The sequence below is a fragment of the Cebus imitator genome, unplaced genomic scaffold, assembly GCF_001604975.1.
Source record: "Cebus imitator isolate Cc_AM_T3 unplaced genomic scaffold, Cebus_imitator-1.0 Scaffold166, whole genome shotgun sequence".
In the NCBI taxonomy this organism is placed as follows: domain Eukaryota; kingdom Metazoa; phylum Chordata; class Mammalia; order Primates; family Cebidae; genus Cebus; species Cebus imitator.
In genome coordinates, this window is record NW_016107481.1 from 3,366,845 (window position 1) to 3,374,959 (window position 8,115).

An 8,115-nucleotide genomic window follows, 5' to 3' on the forward strand; every position below is an offset into this window, starting at 1 on the left:
TATGGTGGCCAGGTTGATCTTGAACTCCTGGCCCCAAGTGATCTGCCTGCCTTGGTCTGCCAAAGTGCTAGGATTACAGGCATGAACCACTGCGCCCAGCTTCATGTGGTTTTAAATGTAATTTACATTTATTCAGGGATACCTTCTAAAGAACCTATATGTTGTTTGTTGTGATCAAATTTTATCTGCTACTTGAAGATACTAGTTTTCATAGATAAGCAAAATGAGCAAAACACCATTTATATTTGGAATTTGAAGTCTGCATTTTTAGCTTAAGCTCATTCAAGTTATTTTTATAATTCCATTAGCATACTCTGACTTTAAAAAGCCCAAGTTGGGTAACATAGAAATACAGCATAAAGGTAAAAGGAAGCAGTGGATTAAAATTCTTTACAGAGAATAAGCAAAATATAAGGCCATATCTAGTATTATGTCCAAAATGTGTAACTTCACCATTAAGAATGTTAAGACTTAGATTGTACTGAAAATAACCATCATAACATGGAACTTAATTCAGATCATTCTCTTTAGAAGTAGCATGAATTTTTAAAATTACTGTCTAGGCTGGACACGGTGGCTCATGCCTGTAGTACCAGCACTTTGGGAGGCCAAGGTAGATATCACATGAGCCCAGGATGAGACCAGCCTTGGGCAACCTGAAAAATCCATTTCTACAAAAAATGAGCTGGGCATGGTGGCACATGCCTGTAGTCCCAGTTACTTGGGAGGATGTAATGGGAGGATCACTTGAGCCTGGGATGTCAAGGCTGCAGTGCACAGAGGTCATGCCACTGCACTCCAGCCTTGATGACAGAATGAGACTCTGTCTCAAAACAACAAAAAGTATATATGTATGTATGTGTGTGTGTGTGTGTGTGTGTGTGTGTATACACACATAGAGCAAGAGAGACAGATGGTCTATAGGGTAAAAGCTTTGGTTTAACATTTCAAAAATTATATACCTTTAACAGACATTTTAAGAAATTGCACTGAACTTAATATAAAATGAGCCACTGCTTTATAATCAAAATCCCATTCATCATAAGTACAGGCAAAATATGGCTTTTGTTAAATAAAAATACATTTCTTAACTTCATTATTGCTGCTATTTCTAAAAATTTCTTCTGGGACTCCATTATTGAGGCCTTCATATTAATTTCCCTAGAGCTGCTATAGTAAGTTAGCAAACACTTGGTGGCATAAAACAACAGCAGTTTATTAGAGTTCTAGAGGCTAGAAGTCTAAAAAATTGAGTTGTCAAGGTTGGTTCCTTCTGGATATTCTGAGGGAGAATTCCTTCCGTGCCTATTATTGCCTCTGGTTGCAGCTGGTAATTCTTGGACATTTCAGTCCAATTTCTGCCTCCATCTTTATGAGTCATTCCCCTATTTCAATTCTTCCTCTCCTTTTCTTATAGAACAACAGTCATTGGATTTGGGGCCCACTCTAAATGCAGGGTGAGCTTATCTGGAAATCTTTAATTATATGTGCAAAGACCCTGTTTTCAAATAAGGTTACAATGACAGATATTGGGAGTTAGGACTTGGATATATCTTTTTTGGGGGGACGCAAGTCAATTAAAGGACTTTTTCTTCTTTTTTTTTTGGCATGCTTTAATTTTTCTGAAAGTAGTTAAGATGTAAAATTTTGTGTGGTTGTATTAAGTGTTTATTCAAAGTCAGTAATCATGCTTTGAATGCCTATGAGTTGCTGTGAAGAAGCGGCATTTCTGGAGAAATGAGATTGATTTGGACTGCAATACTTGTTAGGTTTTATCTTGAAGGATGGGTTAGCTTGAATAAAGGCTAAGTGAGAGAAAATAGCGTTTCAACATGAAGGAGCAGAATAAGGCCTGGAGTTGAGGATGAACATGTCACTCAATATTTGAGGGCCTAGCATTTTCCAAGACATTACAGTGATTACTGTGGATTCAAGTGTTAAGTTGCATGCCATTCTGAGTAGCGTAATGATGTCTCACACTCATTGTCCCACTGTGGACAAGAGTCATCCTTTTGTCCAGCCTATCCACACTGTATATGCTACCCACCCCTTAGACACTTAGTAATCATCTTAGTTATCCTATCGACTATTGCAGTATTGTGATGCTTGTGTTCAGGTAACCCTTACTGTATAGTGGCCCCTAGGTGAGATGATGGCAATCAGATATGCCAAAGATAAGTCATAAACTGAAAAGGTGAAAGTACTTGAGAAAAAAAATCATACACAGAGATTGCTAAGTTGTAAGGTAAGAATGAATCTTCATGAAATTGTGAAGGAAAAATATTCGTGCTACTTTTAAAATGAAAAAGACATCAATCCACTTATGCCTAGTGTTCCATTATTGGAATGCTAAGCCTGTGGGAGTTATATTCTGCTGCTCAAGGTCATCCCCAAGGACTGATTTTTCACAAACAATTTTGCAACATCTGGCATAAATGGGTTAAATTTGTGGGTGGAAGACATGAACAAAAAGAAATGTGTTCCAACTGACATCAGGGTGTTGCACCGAAAGCACAAGGCCTATACAAACATTTAGCAAGGGATCCCCTGACATGAGTGATACCAAGCCATTTACTGCAAATAAGGGATGGTTACACAGATTCAGGAATAGGTTTGGACTGAAGTATTTAAGAATTACTGAAGAGGCTGTGTCTGGTAATAAATAATCTGCTGCCTCATTTCCAGCAGAGTTGAAGTTGATTAAGGAGAAAGGATACCATTCAAAGCAAGTCTTAATTGTGGTGACATTGGGCCCTTCTGGAAGAAGATGCCCAATAGGAACTTACATTCATTAAAGTGCATCAGGGCATAAAACAGGGAAAAACAGATTAACTCTGGTACTATCTGGTATTGCTGCAGGGCATAAGATAAAGGGAGGTGTAGGGTATAGAGTAAAGAACCTACATGCTCTTGAAAATAAAATAAAAAATTATGTGTCCTGGCAACATAATCAGTAGGGGTGCCAGCCATCTTCTTTATGGAATGGCTCCACCAATGCTTCATCCCAGAAATGAAAAAAATACTTGGAAGAGAAAGGGTTAGAATTTAAAGTATTAATAATGGACAGTATATCTGGCCATCCATCCTGAATCTGTCTGCTATGAAAGTGAAATGTTGAGGTGGTATTTTTACCTCCAGATAAAACCTCACTCCTTCAGTCCCTGACCAGGGCATCATTTGGTTTGTCAAGGCCACATACAACTACTTGAACACATTTTATCAGCAATTGCTGCAGACCCTAATGTCACATACAACTACTTGAACACATTTTATCAGCAATTGCTGCAGACCCTAATGTAGATAATGCACTGTTGGAAATCATTCACTATTCCTCATTCAATAACATTCATCAAAGCTGCAGTGGATGAATTAAAACCAGCAACAGGTAAATTCCTGCTGAAAGAATGTGGAATGAAATCATGAATGATTTAAAGGCTTCCTGGGAGCCCATGGCAAATTTAAATCACATAGCAAGACAAGTTTTGTGAAGAAGGATTTGCTGACATGCTTGATGAAGAAGAGCATATCAAAGGCTATCAAGAAGTGTTACAGATGAGGAATTGGAAGAACTTGTTGAGTCATCTACAGAGGGAGAGGAAGATGAAGAAACTGAAGCAGAATCACCAACATAGACATTAATAAAATTTGCCAAAGTGTTTTGAATTGCACAGACATTAAAGAACAGAATTATTGAATATGATCCTCAAATGGAAGACAGCATTAAAGTCACCAGTATGATCACCAAAGGATTACAGTCTCTGTAGCAACATTTCGATGAGTTGAACAGTCATCAACTTCTGGTTACAATGTTCTTTCAAAATTTTTCAGCAAAAAGACCCCAAAGATAGAAATCCTTTAACTATTGAGGATCCCTAACCATCAATATTGTCTGCTCCTAACATGTAACCATCGACATTATCTCTTGGCCCAATGATCCAGGATCACCCAAAGCTGACTATTTTGATGATAATGTAGCCTAACTACATCACTTACACCTACTCGGTCACCTCATTTCATCTCTTCATGTAGGCATTGTATGACATTTCACAGCTTCACAAAGGTGAGTACAAGGTACTTTGAGAGTGAGAAACCACATTTGCATAACTTTTATTATAATATATTGTTGTAATTTTTCTATTTTGTTAGCTATTTTTAATTTCTTAACATGCCTAATTACAAATTAAACTTGATCATAAGTATGTTTGCATAAGAAAAAACAGGCTGGACATGGTGGTTCATGCCTGTAATCCCAGCACTTTGGGAAGCTTAGGTGGGCAAATCACTTGAGCTTAGGAGTTGAAGAGCAGCCTTGGCAACATGGTGAAATTAAAATAATCACTCAGAAATATGTATATACCAACGTACTAACAATATGTTTTAGCTATACTTACAACGTTTCATATGCATATTTCTGTAATCACCACAATCAAACTACAGAACTTTTCCACCACAAGGCTCCCTTTATGGCCACATTCTCCTTCCCTTTATCTCTAAAACTTGGCAACCATGAATCTTGTTTCCCATATCTATAGCTTTATTATTGTGTAAAAAATGTTACAAAAACAGAATCATACAGTGTGTAACCCACCGCCAGCCCCCAAGCATAATTCCCTTGAGGTCCATCCAATTTGTTACATGTATCAGTAGTTTGTTCCTTCACATTGCTATTTAGTATTCAATGGTGTGGACATACTAAACCATTCACTCTCTCCTTGAAGGACATCCAGGTTGTTTCCAGGTTTTGGCTATTATAAATGAAGGTTCTATGTAACATTTGTGAATGTTAAGTTTTTACTTCTCAGGAATAACTGGTAAGTAGTACAAATGCCAGGTTATATGTTAAATGCATGTTTACTTTTATAAGAAACTGCCAAGAATATTTTCCACGGTGGCTCTTTATTTCATATCTCACTAGCAACATGTGAATGATCCACTTATGCAATTTCTCTTGCATCCTAGCAAAACAAACAACTCTTAAAATTTATCATTTGGAACTGTCTTTTCTTTCTGCTTTTTTTCTGCAATGGTATTATTTGTCCTTTTAGAATTGAAATCAAGAGTAGAAAGGTTAGATTTAGTCCATCCAGCCTCCCATTTGATATAAGCCATAGTAACAGTCCCCTTTACAACATTTGATCATTACTGTCACTTAACACTTCCAGGATTGGGGACTAGTATCTTTCTCAGTTTGGATAATAGATTCTCATTGTTCATTTTACTGCTTTCCTATTTCTTATACTCTATAAAAGGAACAATAATATATCTAAGCTTGTTAAAACCGAAACAAGAACAACCCAAGTACTAAAACAGGAGGGTTTTTGTTTTTAAAACTGTCACATTATTAGGTTTTTAATTCATCATCAGTGAGGACCTCCAGGATTTTCCCTGCCCTGCATTTTCTTGCCTTTTTCAGATACAGGAATCCAGAGTCCATCTTCATGTGCCCTCTCTTATGTAACATCATCCCAGCTCTGGATTCTTTAATCGGTGCCCATTCCCTGGATATACATTAGTATAGCTCCAGGTTATGAAAAATGCCTTCCAGAAGCCTAGACATGTAAAAGTGACAGCAGTGCAGAAGCAGAAACGTACCTAAGGATTTCTACCAGCTTGTGGTAGAAGAGTGGCTTGTCTGGATGGTTTGGGGGAAGTGACCAAATAATAACATACCAACATACACCAAGCGTTGTATTTTCCTATATGCTATTTTACCAAGTTTTAAGATGTTACTTAAAATATTTCTGAAAATGAAATAGTCTCAAAGGAGTTTTGATTTCCCAAGATCACCTAGCTAGCAAATGATCTAAGGTTAACTGACAGGATTCCATATTGTGTTGATTAAAAATTAAGAATCCTGAGCCATATTCCAGACCTAAAGAATCAAATTTCTGGGGTGAGGTAGAGGAGCAGGGTAAGTTCCCTGGGTGGTTATTTAGCATTCCAAACTTTAAGAACTGATTATCTTTCCTTTCATATATTTTGAGCAAAAATTTTACCTTTTAAGAACAGTGCATTTTTAGGCAACAGGTGAATAAGTACATATAGAAACAGAACTCCAATGGAAAGTAGAATGATGATGTATAATAAGAGGTGTAGAGAGTTTCAAAAGGTGTAGGGTTTTTGAAACAGGAGGAGAGCACATTATTAACTAAGATTGAGATAAAGGAAGGTTTTAAGGAGTAGACAACATTTACAAATGACTGGCAGGTAATTTTCTTTGATAATTTTTATTATGTATATTCAGCTCAGTACTCACAATACATTGCTTATTTAAGATGGCTGTTCACAAGTATAAAGCAGTTTGAGCAATACTATGCATTATTATACTTTAGACCAAAAATCCTTACATGCTGAATCAATTTCTTTTAAAATTTCAGATAAAGAATTTTCATTTGATGAGACATGAAATTATAAATGCTCAGTTAAGACATTATGTTTAAGAAGGATTCATTTTACCATAAAATTACAAACACCTCCATGTCTTGACATTCCACATGAAAGAACAGCACAACATTAATCATCCAAATGCAAATCAGAGCAAGCTCTAGGCCTTTGAGGCGAACATGGTAACTGCTACACTATGGAAACTGGTTAGGCCTTAAATATTATAATATTTTAAAAATTTATATATTAAAAACCAAAGATAAAATGAGCTGGTAAGTGATAAGCAGCTTACTCAATTTAGCATAACTTTAATTTAGAAATAGAATAGTGACATTAAACTATATGAAGCAGATAAACTGGATGTCTTTACAGATTTTTACTCTGTTTACAAATTTTGCTTTTTTGGTTATGCCTCTTAAATATCTCAGTCTTTATATTTTGTGTATAAAAATAAATGTCCTTCACACTCCTAAATTCTTTTCGAAATGAAGCCATTATTATTTTTGTATGGTAAGGAGTTACTGAATCATAGGTTTAAGATCAGTGGCACAAGTCATATATGTAGAAGATTATGTAACAAATTCATTGTTACGAGTCAGAAAGTATAGTACAGTAACAGCCATACATAAGAGGTAGAATTCTTAATCACAGTTTTATAGAAGAGATGCAGTAGTTTATATATGTACCCTGCTTTATTAGTTATGGTACTGCAAATTTCCTTCTCATTACAAATTTAACAGAAAGGGCAAAAGGGAGGGCTATTCATAGGCAAGGATCTTGTTGACCCTTGTTCTGCAAGTGTTGCAAAGGCTACCCCTAGACACTTGAAGCATTTTCTTGGCCAATTAAGGTAATTGATCATATATGGCACTTACCTAATTTTTCAAGAGCTTTTGAGCAGGGAAGTCTAAGCTGCTCTTTTCCCAGCAGCCTAAGAAGGAAGGAAATCTATCTCCTTTTGAACTACTTTGTGTGTAAATGAAATCACTCTATCTGGTTATCATTATTGCTTATCAAGAATTCCAGCATTACTAACCTGTTGAGGGGTTCTATACCCCAAATTTTAAGTTGATTGTTTCTAACTCAACAATATAATCGTAAACAATGTTATAAGTAGGCATAGCTTAAAAATTATAGTTCATTCATGGTGAAGTTAAATTACTAGTACTTAAGACCCCATAGACTTCAATAAGCTAGATGGCAGAGACTTTGTTGTATATATGGGTTATTCACATTTAGGTATTTAAAACTTGGGAGTTTATGTTTCCAATTCTTACTTCAATATCAATAAATAAAGTGATCGGAAAGGCCACTGTATAAAAGTTATAATAAAAATTGTTAATGATATATACACCCAGTGCTAAACCTTACAGTAGGGATTACATTTCACAAAAAGTACCTGAATACTTACAAAAAATAATTCAAACCAGAATTCTTGTAGAAAATAAAACCCACATCCAAATAGTTTCTTCCAGTTAACTGAGAATCTCCTTTTATTTATATTATGATTAGGATGTCATGATGAGTCAATCAGATTCTAAATATTTATTTATAGTTCTACTTAAGTGAATTTTATTTTGGATTAGGTATTCTCAAGTTTATCTAAATTCTTTCTTGTTTCTGATCATTCTTTTTTTTTTTTCTGAGATGGAGTCTCACTCTGTCGCCCAAGCTGGAGTGCAGTGGCACGATCTTGACTCACTGCAACCTCTGACTCCCAGATTCAAGCAA